At 41.3% G+C, this 23,114-nt stretch overlaps 1 long non-coding RNA gene across 1 annotated transcript; it reads right to left on the bottom strand.

The window, feature by feature from the left end:
* Window positions 1-420: 420 nt before the first annotated feature.
* LOC125459543 (uncharacterized) lies at window positions 421-8,478 on the bottom strand. The gene is made up of 2 exons (XR_007249034.1): window positions 8,009-8,478; window positions 421-2,072 (listed from the first exon to the last, which is right to left on the bottom strand). It is a non-coding gene; the product is annotated as an uncharacterized LOC125459543 (long non-coding RNA).
* Between the last annotated feature and the right edge of the window lie 14,636 nt (window positions 8,479-23,114).

The raw sequence follows: 23,114 nt of genomic DNA, 5'->3' as shown, positions 1-23,114 counted from the left end.
TAGCAAGGTGCAGAGCTGGATAAACACAGCAGGCCAACCAGCATCAGAGGAGCAGGAAGGCTGGCATTTCCAGCCAAGGCCCTTCTTCAGAAAAGACAATTTTTTTTTCTGAAGAAGAGTCTGGGCCCAAAACGTCAGCCTTCCTGCTCCTCTGATGCTGCTTGGCCTGCTGTGTTCATCCAGCTCTCCACCTGGTTATCTCAGATTCTCCAACATCTGCAGTTCCTGCTATCTGTTAATAAGGTGAAAGTTGTCTCCAATATCTCAGTTTTAAATTAGCATATTGTCACCAACACAAGCACAGCAGGGTCAATGATCCCAAAGAAGCAATGCATTCTCCCATATGTTGTGCATCATCAAACCACACAGTAATTTCACAAAACCATTGAAGTCCTGTAAACCAATACATCACACCTGACCTTCAGAAATATTAATTTATTGAATTACGTTCCTTAGAGCAACAGAATAGCTAGACATTGGATTCTAACTAATAGCAACTCGTATATTATGTACAGCAAAAAGAATATGTAGTCCACATCGAGCACATCTATTAGCCAACCTTACTATTCACTTAAAAGCTGATACAACACTTAAAATAACAGGCAGTGTCCAGAGTAGGTGGGTATAGGAGAGATGGGTACATTAATAGCAGCCTGGGTCACACTGTGCACAGCTAATCTACCTATAAACTTCCAACTAGTAATTTGTGTTTTTTTTCAAACTTAGCTTTTTATTGCATGTATACGCTTGTTTTAAGTCAAAATAAATGTGACATCATTAGTTGAATTAACTACTCTCATGGGCCCAAAAACAAGTCACACAGAGAATCTACTAGTGAGTTCTAGAAGGAATGGGAGTTCGGAGTGGAACTCAGATTTATTGCTTTCATCCTATCACTTCCTTATTTTGCCTTCCTGTTTTTGTTCTCATAACCTTAGTGCCTCTGATCATTGCTATGATCCAATTAAAGGTGTTTTTATTTTGGTGCGGTTTGTTTTCAATGATTGTAGCAAGAGAGAGAGAGACGTGTGGATGTGAGATGGGCCCCGGGGAAAGTAAAATACTTGGTTTACATGCTGCTGAAATACATCTCATTTTATTTGCTACAAGGGAGTGGGCTACTTTTACAAGGCTTCCTACTGAGAATATAAGATGTACACTGAATGCTTATAGGGGAGAACCTACAGTGTGTGAAAAGTTTTACTGGGGTTAAGCTAGCATGGGAACAAGTGTGGCCCATTTTACATTGCTATAAGCTCTGTACAAGATGAGGATGGAGGAATGGCTGGGGGAACATCAACCTCTACAATATACAGGTTAATTCATAAGTTTTGCAATGTGTATGGACACTGAGTTAAACACCATCACTTTAAACCAAGACTTATAATGGTAAGCACAGTTGTACAATCACTAACTAAAGGGGCTGGAAGGTATTTCCTTCAATGTACAGACATGCAGAAAAGAACCAGCATTGATATACAATTTTATACATTTTCTTATTTCTTGTGTAGTATGAACACAACACCTACGAGTACTGCAAGGGCCGTGATGGCAGCCCCTCCAAGTATATATGGCTTCATGTTTTCAAAAAAATTGCTGGGGTGCCCTTCAGACGTATCTTCCTTGTTGCCCTGGCCTTCCGGCTGGGTATCCGCAGCATTCTTTTGATCTGAGGTGCCAGCCGGCGGTGGTACTGAGCTGTCCCCTGTGGGCTTCGGGTCACTGGCTGTAGTCACCTCTGCGGCTGGTTTCTTAGGAGCATTTGCAGGCTCAGGCTGTTTGCCAGAAAATTCCTTCTTATCCCCAGCTGCGGTGCTTGTTTTCAATGTGGCAGACTTGGGGGACTCTTTAGCTTCTGCTTTGGATCTGTTTCTCGTTTCCATGACTATCTTCAAGTCTTCCTTCCAAACTCTTCCTCTCCGATAGTGCTTCTTAGTATTTTCCCTGTAGTTTCCTGTCCCCAAAGGCAAAATTTTCAGTTGGGCTTTCTAAAATGTATTCATCATAAGTGAACAGGTCTCCTTTTCACTTGTCTCTTCAATTCTCATATTCCACAGTCTTGATGGGAAAGCCTTAAAAGAAGAAACAGAACCATCAATCAGAACAGCAGTCCTCAGAGCAGAGAAAGCCGCACACATTTTTACAGAAGTGATTAAAATGAGAAAAAAACCCTGGTTGAATATCTGGGTAGTGGCAAAGGAGCTGGTAACCAAGCCAGGGGAGCTGAGAAGTAATTCCATTTACGCTTCTGGTCACATTGGTCTGAAACGCACTATCCGAAAGAGAGGTGAAACCAAATTCAGTGGCAGGTTTGAACAGGGAACTGAATAGATAGCTGAACAGTCAAAACAAAAATTGTAGAGTTTCTGGAAAGAGTGGGGAAATGGAGCTAATTTAAATAGCTTTTTGAAAAACCCATAATGGACTGAAAGGTCTGCTATCGTGAATATATGTATTCTCTATAAGTGAAGATTAGTTCTGGATGCACATCAATACTTACAATGATCTTTGACAATCAATTGTATCCTTTTTTTTATTATAGTGATTTCACTCAGTTGATTGTAATAGATTTTAAATCATCTCCAATTTTATTTAAATTGTGCTAATGCAAAAGCACGGCTCTATGGGCATCAGTAACCTTCCAATTCTTTAAGGGAACATTCTTTCTTTGCGAGCCTAGGCATTAACAGCAGCTGACAGTTTGACCAAAAGCAACTGACCGATCAATGCGTTCCCCACCCCACTCCGCCTCCTCATTTGTAGTTGCAACTGTATGCTTTCCACTGGGATTATAGGGTAGAAAATAGCAGCAGAAACTAAAAATACTTTTACTTACAGGGATTTTGGAGGCGGTCGTAGCGAGGTTGTTCGAGAATTACACTTGTGGCTCCTCACATCTGTGGATCACACCACGTGCTAACTCATCTGATAAGCCACTTGGTGAGTCAACAAAAGGCCCTTTGAAAAGTGAATCATGCCAGCCCACATAATGTAAAAACTGCTGCTCTACAACATTTAGATGTGACTAATTTATTTTCAAATCAAAACTGTTTTAGAAAAGACAAAATGAGATCCAAATTTTCTCTGGAAATATGGACGTGGAGCACAAAACCGAGAGATAATATTCTAATTAACACAAAATAATAATTTGGTCAGAGTTAGAGAATTGTGTCTAGAGTGGGATTACCTACTTTAGGAAGAATGTCAGAGCATACTTTAATGGTTCTGAAAGAAAATTTAGTACTTTGGTGGCAGGAATGAGAGATTTCAGTTATGAAGTCTGGAACACTTTCCATGAAAACATAGGAGGTTAGAAGGAGATGTTTAAAATTATATTGAATGATGAGCCTGAGAGGTGACTTTGTAGAGGTTTATAAAATCCTGAGTAGCATGGATAAGGTGAGTAGCCAAGGTCTTTTTTCCAGGGTAAGGGAGTGCAAAGCTAGAGGGCATAGTTTTAAAGTGAGAGAGGAAAGATTTAAAAGGGACCTGAGGGGCAACTATTTCATGCAGAGGGTGGTACATGTATGGAATGAGCTGCCAGAAGAGGTGGTGGAAGCTGGTATAATTACAACATTTAAAAGGCATTTAGGTGGGTATTTGAATAGGAAGGGTTTAGACAGATATGGAGCAAAAGCTGGCAAATGGGATTAGATTAATTTCGGTTATTTGGTCGGCATGGATGAGTTGGACTGAAGGCTCTGTTTTCATGCTGTACATCTTTATGACTCTATAAGGTTGCTTGTGAAGTTGCACCCGGAAGGCCGTGTCTTGGTACCAGAAGGGCATAATTCTAAGATGAACAGAAGAACAATTGAAGCAGTCCAGTGAAATTGTTTTACGAAAGGGGTATTAGGTTCTGGAATGTCTATAAGAACCAGTGATGGAAGCAAAATTCATAATAGCTTTTTCAAGGAGATTGGATGGAAATTAAAAATAAAGCATTTTTTTAATGAGTGCGGGGAAAAGGAGAACCATATGTGCAATAAGTGGATGTGTGCATTTGTGGTCAACACCATAGCTAGGTGAGGCAAAATTCATAAAATTGAAATGTTGCTACAGGTTTGAAGTAGAAATAATTACTATTCCTTTCACAATAAAAATGAATCCAGTCAGTAGGAATGATTGCAAAGTCCTGATAGGATCAGTGAAGAAAAATGTCTGCACAGCATTAGCCATGATGGCCTTGCACTAATAACAAGTATTAAAAATGTTAGCATCTTAAATGCAGCCCCGTCAAATGTCAGTCACAAAGCAATACATGCATGACCTTGATTCATCTCCTTACAGAATTCATTATCAGGTATAACTATAGCTCTGCATTCAAAATGTCGGTCAAGGTGCTTTTCCAATTCTCATCACTTGCTGTTGCAACTGCATTATGGGTACATCTGCAAATGTGCAGTTGGACCTTGACAGTCATGTTTAATGGTGTTTCCCTGTCTCCGAACTGATAACACACTCTCAGTAAATTTCCCTTTTAGAAAACTGATGCTGAAATGCTTTGTCAAATGGCTTCCCTCTGTTATGAAAAATTCTTTGATGCATAAGACATTAGAACTTCTGTCAAAATAATTGCATCACCCTAATTAACCAATATTGCAAATGTTGGTGTAGCTCATACTGTTTATGTTTAACAGTTTAGACTGGAAAATGATAAGCTATTTTGTTTTTCTGTATATTTAACAACTATGTTAACAATGCAAATTATTTTGGACTTAAATTTGACATTAATGAGGTACACATGAGATAGCGGTTTAATATCAAATGCGATCCGGGCACTTCTTACAGAGAGAATGGGGAGAAAGACAACAGAGAGAGTCACTCTCCTCTGAAAGATGAAGTCGCTTTAATACTGATCTTCGGACCCTGGAGCTTGGTTCTGATCGGACTGTTGTAGTTTAAATCTCGTCTACCCAATGTCAGTAATAATTCTAGCATTGTGAAATTAGTTCAGCCAATCTCAACACAGTTACTTTCATGTTAAATGAGTGAAAATTGTACCAAGTTAGCTATAGCACACCCTCCACATAATCTGCAGAGTTATCGGCTCTACTGCTAGATTCATGGGTGATCACCGAGTAGCATTATTGCTGGACTGTTAATCCAGACACCCTCATAACGTTCTGGAGGCTGGGTTCAAAACCTGCCACAACAGATGGTGGAATTTGAATTTAATTTTTGTTTAAAGTCTGGAATTATGAGTCTAATTGTTACCGTGAGTCTATTGTCGATTGTTGGGAAAAACCTTTCTGGGTCAGTAATGAACAGAAATTAAAAATAAAGCTTTTTTTTATGAGTGTGGGGAAAAGGAGAACCATATGTGCAATAACTGCATGTTTGCATTTGTGGTCAACACCATAGCTAGGTCAAGCAAAATTTGTAAAATTGAAACATTGCTGCAGGTTTGATGTAGAAATAATTACGATTCTTTTCACAATAAAGGTGAATTCAGTCAATAGGAATGATTGCAAATTCCTGATAGGATCAGTGAAGAAAAATGCTTGCTCAATATTAGCCATGATGGCTTTGCACTAATAACAGCTTGTACTAAGTATTAAAAATATTGGCATCTTAAATACAGTCCCTCAAATTTCAGACACAAAGCAATACATGCATGACCTTGAATTCATTTCCTTGCAGAATTCATTATCAGGTATAACTACAGTTCCGCATTCAAAATTCCATTAGGGATTCCATTAGGGAAGGAAATTGCCATCCTTACCAGGTCTAGCCTACACGTGATTCCAGACCCACAACAATGTGGTTGACTCCTAGCTACCCTCTGGGGCAATTAGGGATGGACAATAAATGTCAGTGATGCTCTCATCCCACAAATGAATAAAAAATAGTATAAAGTAATATATCTAAAACAAAGCTCTTTCAGAACAGAAAAATGTATTCTACGCAAAGCAGATGGGGGAATATCTATTTTCAAGAATAAATGTTTGACATGTGGTTTTCAACTGGTCCTTTTGCTGAATATCCATTATTATCAAGCTAGGGATGTGTCACTCTGTCTTGGAAATATACCTCCCACTGACTGCGGTGGCAGCTCTCTCCCCATCAAATGAAATGAAAGCCTGTAGGCTTTGCTTGTGGGTGTAATTTGAATTATCCACCCTGCTTCTTGCTTCCTAACAAAGGCTCTAATGAGGCTGAATAACACTGGACAATTTCCAGCCACAATTCCATCCATTCTGCCTCCCAGTGCAATGCAATCTGCTTTTCTTAGCTACAGTAAAATGCAGTTTTTACAACACAGCCCAGTGAAGATGCAGATGAACCAGGCTTCCTGCCAATCATCAGCAACACTTGCAAATACTGCAGACCCACTTCGCTGAAGCAGCCTATCTGATATGCTCAATTGACTCATTTGCAGTCTTCTATTTCCTTGTGGAGGCAAACTAGTCATAAAAAGTACAAACATCCATACTCCGCCCCAACAGTCACAGGTATGTTTGAACCCTTTCTGGTCAGGTGCTCACAGTAGCAATTCAATTTGCATTTCATCCTTTATGACTATTAAATCTGAGCCTTATTTTGTGTGCTGGCCCCCAACTCATGGTGGTGTCTATAGTAATTTGGTGTTGGATCTACATTCCCCAGTTTTCCTTCGAATGGTTCTTCCGGACTGACTTTCTCCAACAGCGGCCTTCAGTTCAACTAGACAGATGCCTTTAGCAGTTGAGTACTTAGAATTGGGAGCCTAAAATTCCTTTGGACAGAGGTGTCACCCACTCAGTGCCAAAGGGAGAATAAGATTTGTAAAAACGAGAGGTTTTCTGATTGAAGTAATAAATCAGTCAAGGATGCAAGTCTGCTATGAATGTCGAATCAAGTACGTAATGAGTTAATACTCATAACACAGGGGACTGAGAGTTAAATAGAGATTTTGGACTAAAAAATGGCTCGGTCCTCATCAACCAGCGTTATTTTGGGAGATTACTGGTTAGCAACAGTCCCAGCTCCTAAAGCAGGCCTACTCTGTTTTACAGAAATTATGGTCACATTGACAAGGTTAACAACAGTTTGTCAGTGAACACACCAGATTGCAAGGTACAACACAGCACTCCTTGAACCCCTGCTTCCCTGGCAAAACAGATAGGGCTCCAGAAAATGCACGGTCTTAAGTTGTCATTGTCTGCAATAATCTGGTCATATATTATGTTCGCCTAACTGTTCAGGGGAAGTGAATTTGACAAATTGTGACTGTTCCAATATGGTCCATTAAGCAATTCTCTCCACGAGCCACAGCCTTCAAATATTGCAAGCATATGAAGTCAGCATCCCTCCTGCGCTCATTGACATTCATTATTCATTGAGTGAAAGGCAAGGATATTTTGCACTGTCTTTTCTTCCTGTCTCTCACTTCCAGCCCTCCACAAATCTCCAACAAGAGCACAGGGATCTGGAGCTATGCTATTGATCTGGAATCGACCTTATGAATATGGCCCAGCCATTAAAGGTCAAGGCAGCAGTAGGAGAGCCTATATTTGCAGCTGTTTTATAGTTATTTTCAACAAAATGACAATTTATTTTAGAAATATATTGTCTTTGGGGTTGCCTGTCTGTATGCTACATGATGGGTCAAAAACAATCTTCCTTTACTTCAAAAGAAATGATTAGTATTCTCCTGCAAATCAAACTATAAGTCTGCACAGTTGGACAGAAAACTCACAAGCACGTTGTGAAATGAGACGATCATTTTTGTATGTAATTTGCATTAATAGCATTTAAATGTTCATCTTCGTAATGATTGTAACAGGAGCATGTTGCATTTGGCTGCGTTTCATTTACAGTAATTTCCCCCCCCCCCCCGATTTAAAACTCAATTCATTAAATAACTTAACCATAGTTAGGCTGCTGCGCTGCAGAAATCCAGCAGCCTGACCTCTGTTAGTTAAATTGCATCCATCCAAACCTGAAGGCAAGAAAGCTTTCCATTATTACCAGCTAACAGCAGATCAAAAGCTTTTGCTGATTCATTATAATTAAGTCATCCTACCTGTTAATTTCTGCTTTGCTTTTCCTTCAGGCTGTCTGAAATCACTATCATTTACCCTTTTCTCCTGCAACCCTGTGACGTCCACGGTCCTGCCACCTCACTGCAAAAAGCTGGGCCTAATGTCTGAAGATGCTGGATCAATACTACCAAGATAGGAAGGAGGCAGTATATTGGAGAACCAGCTATGAGCTGGAGAATTGGAATCTACCATTTGCATCAGCCTGTAGGTGATTGCAAAACCTGCCAATTTTATAAATAATATCTGTATTTCTGTCATTGTGATTGTGAGGTTACATTGAGAAAAGATTGTCAGGAAAATTGTTCAATTTGATGACCAATTTATATATAGATCCTTATTCTGACCCACTAATTGCTGAACTTCAAGGTCATTGTATACAGTACCAAGACTGCAGAAATGCAGTTATATCCCAATTGATTTCTGGGATTGTGGATGAGTCATCCTCCCAGCAGTGAGTTGCAGGCAGCAGTGCAGTGTCTTTTAAACAGTAAATTAAACCAGGCGCATAAAGATTATCACAGTCATCAGCATCAATTAAGGCACAAAAACATCATATCATGTGCATTGCTAGTGTGGTTGTTTTTGTTTTAAAAATGAGATTGAAAGATATCATTCCAGTAAGGAAAGGCTGCAAGTTTAAACTTTGCTGCTGACAGTGCAGTCTGCTCTATACTGGGGAGATCAAATGCAGATTGGGCGATCACTTTACAGAATACTCCATCCAGTTCACAGGGATGAACCTGAGCTCCCAAATCCTCCACCTTGCTATCACACTGTCCTTGAACTCCTGGAGAATTCCAAAACAAAATGCAACACAAACTCGAGGATCGGCCTCTCATCTTTTGATTTGACACCTTACAGCCTTCCAGACTCAACAATGAATTGAACAATTTCACGCCATTTTAGATCCTTCAGTTCCTGAAGTGAGATACAGCCTAAATGAATACATAGTTTGGGGAATGTGGAGGCAGAGCAGGAATTCGGTGCCGGGATCACGAAGTGCTTTCTCTTTGCTTTTTCAGTTCACACCCTGTGAGGTTTTTTTTAACGGAATAAATTGTAGACAGGATCAGGGGCCTGACAGAAAGGAAAAGGTGAAATCACAGGAAAGCATTTAGTTTGTTGACTGGTAACAGCTCCTAGCTTGCATATATATTACAGATTACTTTCAGATTAAAGGTAAATATGGGGAAGTATTTACAGGTCACCACCAGAAAAAGTGTAGGTTTTTTTTAAATCAAGTTAAAAACTAAGTAAATAAACTCTAGACGCAGAGCCAGGTGATATGCTGTACCTACATCATGTGGGAACTGGTGGACCCCATTGTGCTTCACAGTGACCACATCAGTGGTAGGCGTCGGATGCCTGAGGAATTCCAACTTAGAATTGATGAGCTGGAGTCTGATGTTCGAACACATCAGGGAGGGGGAGAGTTACGTGGATGCTGTGTTTCAGGAGGCAGTCACATCCCTTAGATTAACCCCCTCGAATTCTGTTGGTGGTCAGGGACAGGAAGGTGTCACTATGAACAAACTGACTATTGCACAGAGAGCCGTTAGAGAGGGTGGGGAGAGAAATGTAGCTGTGTAATTGGGGATAGTATAGTCAGGGGATCGGACACCATTCTCTGTGGCTCGGATCGAGTGACCTGAAGTCTGTGTTGCCTCCCTGATGCCCAGGTTCATGATATTTCATCTGGCTGCAGAGGAACTTGGAGTGGGAAGGGAAAGATCAGTTGTCATGATCCACATAGGTACCAACGATATAGATAGAAAGAGGAAAGAGATTCTGCTGAGAGAAATGAACAGCTGAATTAAAAAGCAGAACCAGAAAAGTAATAATCTCTGGATTACTCCCTGAGCCGTTGGCACAGAGTCAACAAGATTAAATAGGTAAACGTGTAGCTCAAAGATTGGCGTCAGAAAAACAGGTTCAAATTCACGGAACATTGGCACCACTACTGAGGAAGATGGGAACTTTTCGATGGGACGGGGTCTATCTGAATTATAACAGGAGCAAGTTAATGCGGGGGCCGAAAGCTGTACTGAAAGCAACCAATGCTGGAGATTTGGGCTGGCAAGGTGGTACAGTGGTTAGCATTGCTACCTCACAGCACCAGGGACCAGGGTTCAATTCCAGCCTCAGGTGAGTATCTGTGCAGAGTTTGCACACTCTCCCCGTGTCTGCGTGGATTTCCTCACACAGTCCAAAGATGTGCAGGCGAGGAGGACTGGCCATGTTAAACTGCCCATAGTGATCAGGGAAGTGTAGATTAGGGGGATGCTCTGAGGGTTGGTGTGGACTTGTTGGGCTGAAGGGCCTGTTTCCACACTGTAGGCATTCTGTTAAAAAAATTACGGCAAGTCAGATTGCATCTGTGGACAAAGAGCAAGCTCATGTTTCAAGTCTGGAACACTGTTGAGCAGGGCTTTACATGAATGTGGAGAGCAGAGGGTGGGGGTGTGACTTCATTTGCATGGAAAATTATGTAAAAGTTAAAGGGGTGGAGGGCTGAGCAGAGATTATTAAGGCTTCCAGAACAAGTAATTGAAGAGAGAGAATGGAAAGGCTCAGAGATCTAACCTCATACACAGCAAATAAAGGGAGAGCTATGAGAACTACAATTGAAGTGAAGCCTGTCCCACCAGAACAGCTCCCTTCTACCCCAGAACTGGTGCCAGTACCCCATGAACCCAAACTCATTCCACCCACAGCAATCTGTGAGCAATGCATTTAGCTCCTTGACATTATTTACAATCTGCTATTTTGCCTGTAGTTCAGATAGTAATCCAGAGATTACTATTTTTGAAGTTCTGCTTTTTAATTTAGTTCTTATCTGTTCAAATTCTTGCAACAGAGCCTCCTTCCTAATCCTATCAGTATTGTTGGTGCAAGATAGAATGATGACAACTAAATCCCTCCCCTCCCTCTCTAATTTGCAGTCTAGCCCTGAGGAGATGTTCTTAAATGAGCGGCAACATAGTCTCCAGGGCTCCGAACAGAGAACAGTAGCTAAAACATAGAACAGTACAGTACAGGAAAGTACAGGCCCTTCAGCCCACAATATTGTGCCAACCTTTTATCCTACTAAGATCAATCTACCCTGCAGACCCTACATTTTACTATCCTCCATGTGCCTATCCAAGAGTGGCTTAAAAGTCTTTAAAGTATCTGGCCCCACTACCACTGCCGGCAGCGCATTCCGCACGCCCACTACTCTCTGTGTGAAGAACCTACCTCTGACATTTCCCCATACCTTCCTCCAATCACCGGAAAATTATGTTCCCTCATAATAATCATTTCCGCCCTGGGAAAATGTCTCTGACTATCCACTCTACCTATGTCTCTCATCATCTTATACACCTCTATCAAGTCACCTCTCATCCTTCTTCACTCCAATGTAAAGAGCCCTAGCTCCCTCAATCCTTCCTCATAAGACCTGCCCTCCAGTCCAGGCAGCATCCTGGTAAATCTCCTCTGCACCCTCTCTAAAGCTTCCACAACTTTCCCATAATGAGGTGACCAGAACTGAACACAATATTCCAAGTGTAGTCTAACCAGAGTTTTATAGGGCTGCAGTATAACCTCATGGCTCTTCAACTCAATTCCCCTAGCTATCTTCCTAATTCTACTGTCCCCTACCACAATTACTTTCCAACTTCCTTCCCCCATTTCAATGGCTCTTTGTACCACAGTGCCATTGTCAGTTTATATATCGTCCCTGTGGTCCCTACTCTCATTCATATAGCTTACAAGAACTTTGTAACTGTTGGACAATTGCAGAGGACAAGACTCCTTGATTTCAACCTGATGGGTTCCCAAACCTTCCCCACCTGCAGGGACACTCTCCTGTCCCTGATAACAGACTCATTTCGAATGACCTAGTCTGCAGGATGTGACTGCCCGCTGCAGCAGTATCCTGATAAATTGCTCCTTTCCTGATGTGACACAATGCCTGCAGCTTGGATTCCAGCTTCCCAACTCGGATCTGAAGTTCCTGGAGCTCCCAAATGCTTAACAACGGATGTGTTCACTCTGGGTCACTTTGGCGTCCAGCAGCTACCACATGCTGCAGCAGCAACACATCACCCATTCTGTCATCAATATCCTATTGATTTAACTAATAAATTAATTATCTAGATTCCCTGCTCTTTACACTGAACTATAATGAATTTTTTTAAAATCACCAGCATCAAATCTTACAATTAATCAGCTTTCTTTTTAGGAAAGAGGGAAAAAAAGCTCTGGAAGCCTAAAAGAATTTACTTTTAGTTTAAAGGATAGAAATATTCATGATTTCTATTCACCAATCAGTGTCTTCTCCTGCACTCACATCAGGTTGTCATTCATGATGTCACTCTATCTCTGGGCTCACAGCATCTTAGGGCTGGTCGCTTGCTGTCTTTCTGCTAATTCAGTCTGCATCTACCTGGATTTTCGTAACATAATTGTAATGCCTTGTCTTGCCTTTCCTTGCCTTTTTGCATTATGCCCCCTCAACCATAGGTAGTCATACTACTGATGTCTCATTGTCCCATTTAGCATAGACACAAAGCCAGGAAACATGGCATGGTTGTCAGCATTCTTCAGTCAAATCTAGGAGGGTAGCCTTTGCTCAGTACACTAGGAGAAGGGCAGCCTTTGATACCAGCCCAGGTCCTGTTCAGGGCGGACAGTCAGCGTCACAAGGTGTGGGGAGCCAAATGACAAGCAGATTTCGACATGTCTCAAGTCTTTCCACTCTCTTTGCGTGTCTGCTTTCCTCCTGGAATGAGAAAGAGGTAGGTTTTACAGGAGATGATAAGAGGATGTGACAGCCCTTACTGGTGCAGGCTGAGAGGTGCCCCGAGCAGGTCACTTGGCACGGCAGAGGGAATGCAGAGTTAGTGACGACATTTGAAATTGCTGGAAAAGCTCAGCAGGTCTGGCAGCACCTGTGGAGAGCAATCAGAGTTGATGTTCTGGGTCTGGTGACCCTTCCCCTGATTTCTCTCCACAGATGCTCCTAAACCTGCTGAGCTTTTCCAGCATTGCTGTTTCTGTCTCTGATTTAGAGAATCTGCAGTTCTTTTGTTTTTAATTCTGCAGAGTTAGTGATGTCAGGGTTTGAGGTGGGTGAGAGCGGTGAGGAAGATCAAAGGGACTGCGAGAAAATAACTTTCCACATTACAGTATGGACTTTTGACTTTCAGAATTGTGTCTACCCTATTTATAGTCTTTTCATGCCCACAGTTTATGTGAAATACAATTTTCTTTTGTCTGTCTCAATTGTAATTGAGTGTGTGGGGAGGGAATTTGAAGGAATACAGTTTAAGTTGCACAGTGGTAGATTAGAATTCCCTTCTTCTGTCTGCTCTTGTTACCATGTGTTACAATAAATATTTTCTGTTAATGACAAAATTTAATGTGAATTTTGTCCTGGGTGGCAGTCAGTCAGACAAATTAGTCACCTTAGTGATCTCCCAGGGGCCTTCATCGAGTGGCACAAAACCAAGGTCTTACCACAACACCCTTAAAAACGTTCCATAGTGGTTCCGCAGCCTTGCCTGAAAATTGGGTGCCTGCTCCAAATTTCTTCGTGGGACATGCAGTGTTGAAATGAGGAAGTCTGGCATCGCCTCAACAAGTAAAGCTGTGCAATATCAGACTGGCATTTCCTTCTGTGGCTACCATTGCATGCAGGAGACAAAGGTGATGCTACATAAATCAAACGCACACCCTAACTCCCATCATTTTGTTGCAACGCTAGTGGTACGCCGTCAGAGGCTGCAATATCAGTTTTAAAATTACTCAAAGGCAACAGAGACACTGAAAATCAGCAGCACTTAATAAAAGCCTTCATTTATGTGTGTCTGATAATAGGAATCATGTTGTCACAGGGAATATCAGCTCCATATCCTTAAGCAGTGCTTCCATTTCCTGCACCATCCTACTAAAACTCAGTGAACTGAAAATCAATCTTATGAGGGAGTAGCTCCCACTGCAAATACCAGGTTAGAATCCGAGGAGCAGAAATACCTGGAAGAGGAAGAAAAGGACGAAGAAGAACAAGTGGAGCAGGAAGCGTCAGGAAGAGAGGAACAGGAAAAGGAATGGAGATATATTCATAGGCTCATTTGTCTGGCCTCTGCCGGATGAAGGAAAACATTAGCTATGAGATAACAAGATATAGAGCTGGATGAACACAGCAGGCCAAGCAACATCAAAGGAGCAGAAAGGCTGACGTTTCAGGTCTAGACCCTTCTTCAGAAATGGGGGAGAGGAAGGGGCTTCTGAAATAAATAGGGAGAGAGGGGGAGGCAGATAGAAGATGGATAGAGGAGAAGATAGGTGGAGAGGAGACAGGTCAAAGAGGCAGGGATAGAGCCAGTAAAGTGAGTGTAGACGGGGAGGTAGGGAGGAGATAGGTCAGTCCAGGGAGGATGGACAGGTCAAGGGGGCGGGATGAGGGTAGTAGGCAGGAGATGGGGCTGGAGCTTGAGGTGGGCGGATGGGATAGGTGTGAGGAAGAACAGGTTAGGGAGGCAGGGGTGAGCTGGGCTGGTTTTGAGATGTGGTAGGGGGAGGGGAGATTTTGAAGCTTAAGAGTGAAATCAGTCAATGTGATTAGCTAGAGAAAAGCTTAGAGCAAAGGAAGGAAAAAAAGAAATAGTACCTCAGAGGATGATTCTACTTTCAATGATGCATTTGATTTTACTTGGAAACTTTGCTTAGTGGCTAGATTTACAGAGTTAAAGGTATTCTTCATCATTTCAAACACTAGCTGTGAAGTTGAAGTGGCTAAAAGAGGTTTGGATCCTAATGTTAGAAGATTCTGATAAGTACAACAATGACTATGCACCAGCTCATCAGATGAACAATCTGCAGACTATGAGATGGTTAAAAGGGCAATGCTGAATGTTATGAGTTTGTCCCTGAATCTTATTTACTAAAACTTAGGGCTATAGGAAAATAAATTAATCCAATTTTTTTTTAAGATTTGCATGAGAAAAAGGAGTGCTGTGGGATTAGTGATTTTCATGACTGAAGTTTGAGAAAACTTTGAGAACTTGAGGGAAGTCTTGAATATGGCTAAATGCGAGTTACATCTAGTTTTTTGAAGAGACTCGTGCCAGGACACCTCTTGATATTATTCAATGTACTTGACTAACTCATCCCAGCAACTACCTACCTCACTCCTATGTCATCTTCACATCTGATTGTATCCCCATCTCACTACACACCATTCCAAGAACATCTTGCTACTCAAAGATATCTGACAAAAGACCAGCACCATGCCATATTGAAAAGGTAGCTATGCATCTGATGTGCACCCGACGCACAACGGCATTCTGAAGCTGGCCTCCTCATTAGTGGATAGATTTTAGACATGTCAGATTGGCACCATGATTGATTGGCAGGGACCAAGAGGCCTGCACGGAGCAGTGAAACAAAGAGACAGAGGGCCAGCGCAACACTGTGGAGAGGTCATAAAAAAGCAAATAAAGAAAGATTCAACCCTTTTCCTACAAAGACATTCAACCTCAATGTAGTAAACGTTGTTCCTTCACTTTAAAATTTCTTGATGGACTGACACGCTTGCAAGCGTTTCCCTTCAGTGACTTTCTGCATTCTCCAGGTGTGATTCTCTCCACCACACTCTCTCCATGACACAAGTGTCCACCCAGGCTAACTCACTGGCTTATCACATTGAAATCTAAGAAGTGGACTCAAGGTTTTGACTACTTTTAAACTGCTAAAGAGCACATCTGATGGAACGGCTCTTTTCTTCTGAATTACAATCTGTAGCTGGCCCATGACCTTGCCTTCTGTTGGTTATAAAAGTTTAAATCAATAATAAGCAGCAATTATCTCACCAGGTAGAATGTTAAGTCATTTAGCTTTAATCACGTGACTTCCTAGCCTTTAGCTCACTGCTCCAAATGATGCTCTCTTGAAATAGAACTGATCAGGCCTTCACAACACCGTAAACTAAAAAGCCATTTACCTCTTTCGAAAAAAAAGTTCGGAATTATCAATGATACATTATAAACCTTCATCACAAAGAATTATCACTACATCAACATGATAGGAAGAGTGATTCATACTTGATTCACGATTGAAGGGCATACTAAGAGGTTTGGACAATCAACTGCCAGCTTTTGTATCCTCAGTTGAATAACATCAATGTAGAGTCATGCTGTTTGGAATTAATAAAAAGTGCTGGCAAATATTCAATGAGTAACCAAGGACACCATTGAAGGATTTCACAATGGCTTGGTACACAACAATTATTTGGTTGTATTCAGCCAAAACTGGGAAGAATATTTACAACACTTGAACAAATAGTTTGATTGGTTACGAAGGTCCAATTTCATCACAAACTTGGCCAAAAGCAAAGTTTAAAAGTGATTTATTTAGATGTGGGACAAGACCAAGTAGTACCAAGAGAAGTACAAGGTAGGGCTTGTGTTGAGTTTTTAATACCTAAGACAAAATGGAAAAAAAGGGGTGCATTTGCACGAGTGAATTCTATTGGAATTTAACAGCTTGAAAATAGTGAAGTTGTGCTGATAACTGCGTCAGTTTTAGCAACACTGAATAATGCTAACAAAAATAGAAATGGCTGGAAAAGCTCAGCATGTCTGGCAGCATCTGAGGACAGAAATCAGAGTTAACATTTCGGGTCAAGTGTCAGTTCTGGGGAAGGGTCAGTTGACCCGAAACAGTAACTCTGATTTCTCACCACAGATGCTGCCAGACCTGCTGAGCCTTTCCAGCAGTTTATTGTTTTGTTTCTGATATAAAGCATCAGAAATTCTTTTGGTTTTATTCTGAAAAATGCTAAACCATTTAGGTTGGCTTTTGGTGTCAGTGGCATGAGTGTCGGTGCTATGTTATTACAGAAGAATGAGATGGAGATGGATTTGTCGGTCAGTTTTTTTTTCACACAAATTGCATTCAGATCAACAAAAATGACTGAGTTTTGTGTTGGCTGTACAACATTCTGAAATCTTCATATTTAACAACTCTTCAGACAGCTGTTCATAAACCTTTTACTTTCATTGCAAAATGTCATAAAGTATCATAACTGGTGCTTTATCAAATGCAAATATGAAAGGGATCAAAATTAACAATCAGAATTGACATAACTGTTATGGAAAGTCTTTGTGCACTAAATGTGAAATTTGTATAAATAGCGATAGTGGAAAAATCAAAGAATCCCTACAGTGTAGAAACAAGCCATTCAGCCCAATGAGTCCACAACAACCCTCCTAAAAGCATCCCACCCAGTCCCATCCCACTATCCTAACCTGTAACCCTACCTTTCCATGGCTAACACACTTAACTTACACATCCCTGGACACTATGAGGTAATTTAGCGCTTAACTTGCACATCTTTAGACTGTGGGAGGAAACCCACGCAGACATGGAGAGAGTGTGCAAATTCCACACAGACAGTCACCTGGGTGGGGAATCAAAACTAGGCCTGTGTAGCTGTGAGGCAATAGACAATAGACAATAGGTGCTGGAGCAGGCCATTCAGCCCTTCGAGCCAGCACCACCATTCATTATGATCATGGCGGATCATCCACAATGAGTATCCTGTTCCTGTCCTATCCTCATAACCCTTGATTCCACTATCTTTAAGAGCTCTATCCATCTCTTTCGTGAGGTAGAAAGCAGTGCTAACCACTGAACCGCCAGGGTGCGGAAACTGTGATAAGAAAGAAAATTTCCACATCACCTTTTCTTTTGTTCCATGGAGAAGTGTGTTGAAAGTTCATAATATATTACTATTGCTTGAGGGCTTGTGTTCTAAAGTGGAGAAATTATATATAGCTTTAAGTTTTGTACTTACTACATAGTGTGTTTTAAAAAGGGGAAGGCATGGTTTAGGTATTAATTTTAGATTTGTTCTGTGATTTATTTTCAAGAAAGAGGAAAATATAGCTCTTGTAATTAAAGGGTTCAAACAAAAAGGGGAGGGAGGGATTACAGTACAGACTTGTAGCATTTTACAGATTATGAGCTCAATTATCAGCCAGGATTATAATGCATGGTGGAACAGGCTCAAGGGGTCGAATGGCCTGCTCCTGCTCCTAACTGCTATATTTCTATGAATGGTACAGACTTGTTGCATTTTCATGTACTTTGGGGGGAGATGATGGCCTAGTGGTATTATCACTGGACTGTTAATTCAGATAATGTTCTGGGGACCTGGGTTCAAATCCTGCCGTGGCAACTGGTGGAATTTTAATCCAATACATATCTGGAACTAAGAGTCTAATGATGACCATGAATCCATTGCCAATTGTTGGGGAAAACCCATCTGGTTCACTAATGTCCTTTAGGGAAGGAAACTGCCATCCTTCCCTGGTCTGGCCTACATGTGACTCCAGACCCACAGTAAAGAAGTTGACTTGTAACTGCCCTCTGGGCAATTAGGGATGGCCAATAAATGCTACCCACTCCATGATGTCCTCATCCCATGAATGCATAAAAAATAAATTAACTATTTAAAATCCTTCAGTTGAGTAGTTCAGTGTGCAAGGGAAAAAGAGTTGGAACAGGAGTCCAGTAACATAGAAATTCAAAATAATACAGCCAGGGAATGTGCAATTTATTCTGAAGGAGAAGGTCCGGAACGGCAGAGGTGCCGTCAGTTTGGAAGTCTCTGAAAAATTCAGGTCAGAAGGAAACAAAGACCTTAGTGACTGAAGAAATCCTGAGACCAAAGGCTGTTGATGACATAAACTTGCTGAACTTCTTTTAAGAAATAAGTGAGCTCTGTTAGCAGTTTGTTTCAGGGTCTCAGGCAAGAGGCCTTAAGCAAAGAAAACAGCATTCAGTGAATGCAGAATTTGCTAAATACAGCCTTGCCCACTGAACAGGAGTCTTAAAGTTTTGACTGGGGTAACGCTTCACTGAAGTTTGAGTGTGTGTAAAGTTGTTGTTGAAAGCAAAAGAGTTGAAAATTCATTTCTGATATTTGAAATTTCAAATTATTTATGCACAGTGTAAAAGAGTTTAATTTGGGTTTTTTTGGTTGAACATTGTGCATTTTTGTTAAAATTACATTGGCAACTTATGAATATGTGCAGTGACTGACCACCACAGTAAACATATAGGTAAAAATAAAACTTATGATCTATCAAGCCAGGTTTCACTCTATATTAGACTTGTTCACCATGACCAAGACCTGGGAGCAGATTAATTTTCTCAATCTAACTAATGGCCATGCTTTAAGTCATGGTCCATCAAATGGTGGGCCAACACTGCTTCCTCCATGGGGGATAACATCTCCACATGCTTTTCCTTTTTCAACTACTTCCTGCAGCTTGATGTTCTGCACTACCGTCTCTCCTGTAAGAGAGGGGCTGTTGAGTCATTTTGTGCCATGCACTATATGGGACACTGGGCCCTATGAAATCTTATACTATCAGGCTAAAGATGGACTAGGAGTCCCTCATGTTGAACACCACTTAGAAGAATCACTGAAGCTGGTGAGGACAGTGAATATAGTACGGGTGGGAGTCTTCAAATTTCATCATATGGAGTGGCTTGGTATTATCACTTCTGACCAAGCTGGTGAAGTCCAGAGGACAGATTTACCAGCTTGGACCTGCAGTAAATAATGAAATAATTAACAAACAAAAACATCTACTGGACCCTGTTCTCACAGATTGATCTGTTGTAGATACATCAGGACATGGCAGCATTGTTACAAATTTGCCTTTGTATACTAACAACATCCCTCATTGTGTTGTCTGGCCGAATTGGTCAGATGGAGAAGCGATCTTGCAGCTTAAAACTGGCTATCTCCAAGGCACTGCGACAGAGTTGTATTCAACCACAAAATGAAAACTTATATCCCTCATTCTAATATTTCTATAAAGCAACGGGATCCCGGTTCCATCAGAGATGTAGAAAAAAAATACAAGGTGCTTCACAGAGCCTATGCAGAAATGAAACACCAACCTGGTGAGCTGCCTCAGGGCTACATGCATGCTCTACAGCAGAGGCAGTATTCAATAAATGAGCCAAACAAGCCCACAGCTGATGGATCAGATCAAATTTCAGCACTCTTGTAACATCCAGCCATGAATTATAATGGACAATTGGATGGCTAATGGGAGGATGTGGTTCCACAAATATGACCCATCCATCTTTCGGCAGCAACAATCTTCACATTGACTTCCATGGTGACAGTCACCTCAGCATAAGTTTGAAGTATCTCTTTCCATGCCTTCCTCTGTGGAAACAGAATGTCTGTCTTCTTATGGTCCAGCAAGGAGCAGATTTTCTAGCAGCGTTCAGATGCCTACCAGTTACCCGGCCCTAATTGGCCACTTAAAGTTCTCAACTGGCCTGTGGTTGAGCAAGACTTCCATCGCCATGGTAATAACCCAACAGCAGCAGGGAAGAGATTTGCATGCAGCACCACAGTCATGTCAGATTTTTTGTCCACAGTGCCTACTGGAGGAAGAAATTCTGGCCTCAGTCTCTGTGCGCATCTTGTTTTGTGGGTATGCCTCCTGTGAGCTGTATCCTCTGCTGTTGTCCTGTCTCTTGTTGGAACTGCAAGCTTGTAACCAACAGTTGCTGCTGCAGGTCATCTTGGTTCACATCTGGAGTCCAATGTAGGAGCAGCATGAGTGAAACTGATGTGACAGAGCAAATCTGCAAAGTGCAGACAGTAAACTCAGAATACTTCCCACTGAGAGCTCACTCCTGAGGATAGCTGTTCTCCCATGGAATCGCTCCCCTCCTTTTAACACCCCTCCCCCCCAAACTTAGGCAGTCACAACGATTTTTGTATTTTTCTTAATAACCATATAACTTATTCAGTTGAACTTCGTCAAGTATATCAAAAGTTAGAGGGAAAATTCTGAAGTTCTATTGAGTGAGAGCTAGGTTTTATTACCTGCTACATCAGGAAACTCAAAACTCATGTCAATAAACACTCTGACACATACAACAGGTAAAGGGGTCAACAAACAAAGGGGATAGGGGTATCTGGTACAGACAGAAAGGCAAAGGCAGGCACAGTTTACAACTTTTCATGGGCTTTGAGTTGCAAGAATGAAAGAACTTCAGCCCAACTAATTAACTGCTGGACTGTTTCCTCAGATTCAGAAAAGATGTTGACATCCTGCAGTTCTCTGTGAAAACTTATCTTTGTTCAACATCTTTCATCGGCTACTTTCGGAGATTGCAAGAGAAAAAGAACTCCCAGGATCATTGATAACAAGATGTAGAGCTGGATGAACACAGTGGGCCAAGCAGCATCAGAGGAGCAGGAAGGCTGAATTTTCAGGCTTTGACCCTGCTTCAGAAAAAAAAATTCTTAAGAAGGGTCTAGACCCGAAATGTCAGCCTTCCTGCTCCCCTGATGCTGCCTGGCCTGCTGTGCTCCTCCAGCTCCACACTGTGTTATCTCAGACTCCAGCATCTGCAGTTCTTGCTGTCTCCGAGTTACATATGGAAACTGATCTCTCATTTTAATCCACCCACTCTGAACCAAATGGACATGCTGTTCCAGGTTAAAATTTGGTTTAATTTAATGGCATTTCAATTTGCAAGATGCACATGGTAATTTGTAAAATCCAGGAGAGACCTAATTTGCGTTCAGGATGAGTGCAACATTTACTCCTTCATCCTCTCTGATGAAGGGTCTAGGCCTGAAAGGTCAGCTTTTGTGCTCGTAAGATGCTGCTCGGCCTGTGTGTTCATCCAGCTTCACATTTTGTTATCTTGGATTCTCCAGCATCTGCAGTTCCCATTATCACTGCAACATTTACTCCTGTCCAGTCTTACCCTCTGGTAACTTCAATGCGCTGTTAACTCAGGTGTGATATAAAACAGACATTACGTTCAGCCATGTCAGATTAAATTCTTCAAAAAGTAGGAACAAACTACTTCAGATGCTGGAATCTGTACTGTACTGAAAACAATCACAGCAGGTCAGCTAGCATCTTTGGTGAGAGAGCAAGCTAACGTTTTTAGGTTAAATTCCTTACCTGCCAGGAATTAAAGTAGTCATATTCGAAACTGGGTATGGGGCTCAATGTATGCAATTAATCATGTCCTTTCAGCGCAGGCAGTATGTTAAATTGGTGCTCAAGTGCTGATTGAACTGAATACTGCCTGCAGTTATTTCTGCTTATAGTGCACTCACCAGCAGGGGTCCCAATATCACACATGGCGAACGCTCCTTAAAGGCGTTCTGTGTTGCCAGGCTGCAAAAAGTAGGAGCGGTTTTTGTAAAAAGGCAATCTCTGCTGTAATACTTTGATGAATGGCTCAACCTGTCAGATTAAGATCTTCTGACAATGAACTGGGGGCCTTGGCGGAAGTAATGGCTATATGGAGAAAACAAGAAATGACTTTAATATGAAACATCAACTCTGTTCCTGTCTCCAGAAATGCCAACTGCATTGTGCAGTATATACAGCATTTTCTGTTTATATTTAAAGAGAATGTTGTTTTTCAAATGTGGAAACAATCCAACAACCACATATGAAATAAAACCATTTAAAAATAAACACGTGGGCTTAAAATATTTTGTGGCTCAAAATATGCCTTTCAATTTAAAATAATATGGGACTGGTAAGTCTATATTCACTAAAAACAGAGACAAACTAATTTAGATTCTCGTGGTTTTTGAATTGCAATAAGGTGATTGATTCAAGAATTCTCAATGACTAAAAACTAATCAAAATTTACAGCTATTCCACCCATCGGGTCCGTGTTTGCTGAAAACAATTATCCAGTCTAATCCCACTTGCTAGGTTTTGACCTATAGCCCCGTAGACTGCAGCACTACATCCAAGTCCATTTTAAATGTGGTGAGCTTTCTGCCTCTAACACTTTTTTAATGAGTCATGGATCAACACTATCAGCCCTTGGTGAAAATATTGGTCCTCAACTCTCCCTAATCCTTCTCCCAGTTACTTAAACTCTGGGCTACCTTACTATTAACCTCTCCACTCCAGTCCTTCCAATCCATTCAAACTAAGTCCCTCGTAATTTTATACCCATCAGCTTCATCTATTCTAGAGGAAAACAAGCCCAGCTTGTACAACCTTTCTTCTAATATTTTAC

Source organism: Stegostoma tigrinum, chromosome 17 (genome assembly GCF_030684315.1).
Source record: "Stegostoma tigrinum isolate sSteTig4 chromosome 17, sSteTig4.hap1, whole genome shotgun sequence".
NCBI lineage: Eukaryota > Metazoa > Chordata > Chondrichthyes > Orectolobiformes > Stegostomatidae > Stegostoma > Stegostoma tigrinum.
Note: the sequence above shows the minus strand (reverse complement) of the source record. Positions and strands in the feature narration are given on the sequence as shown.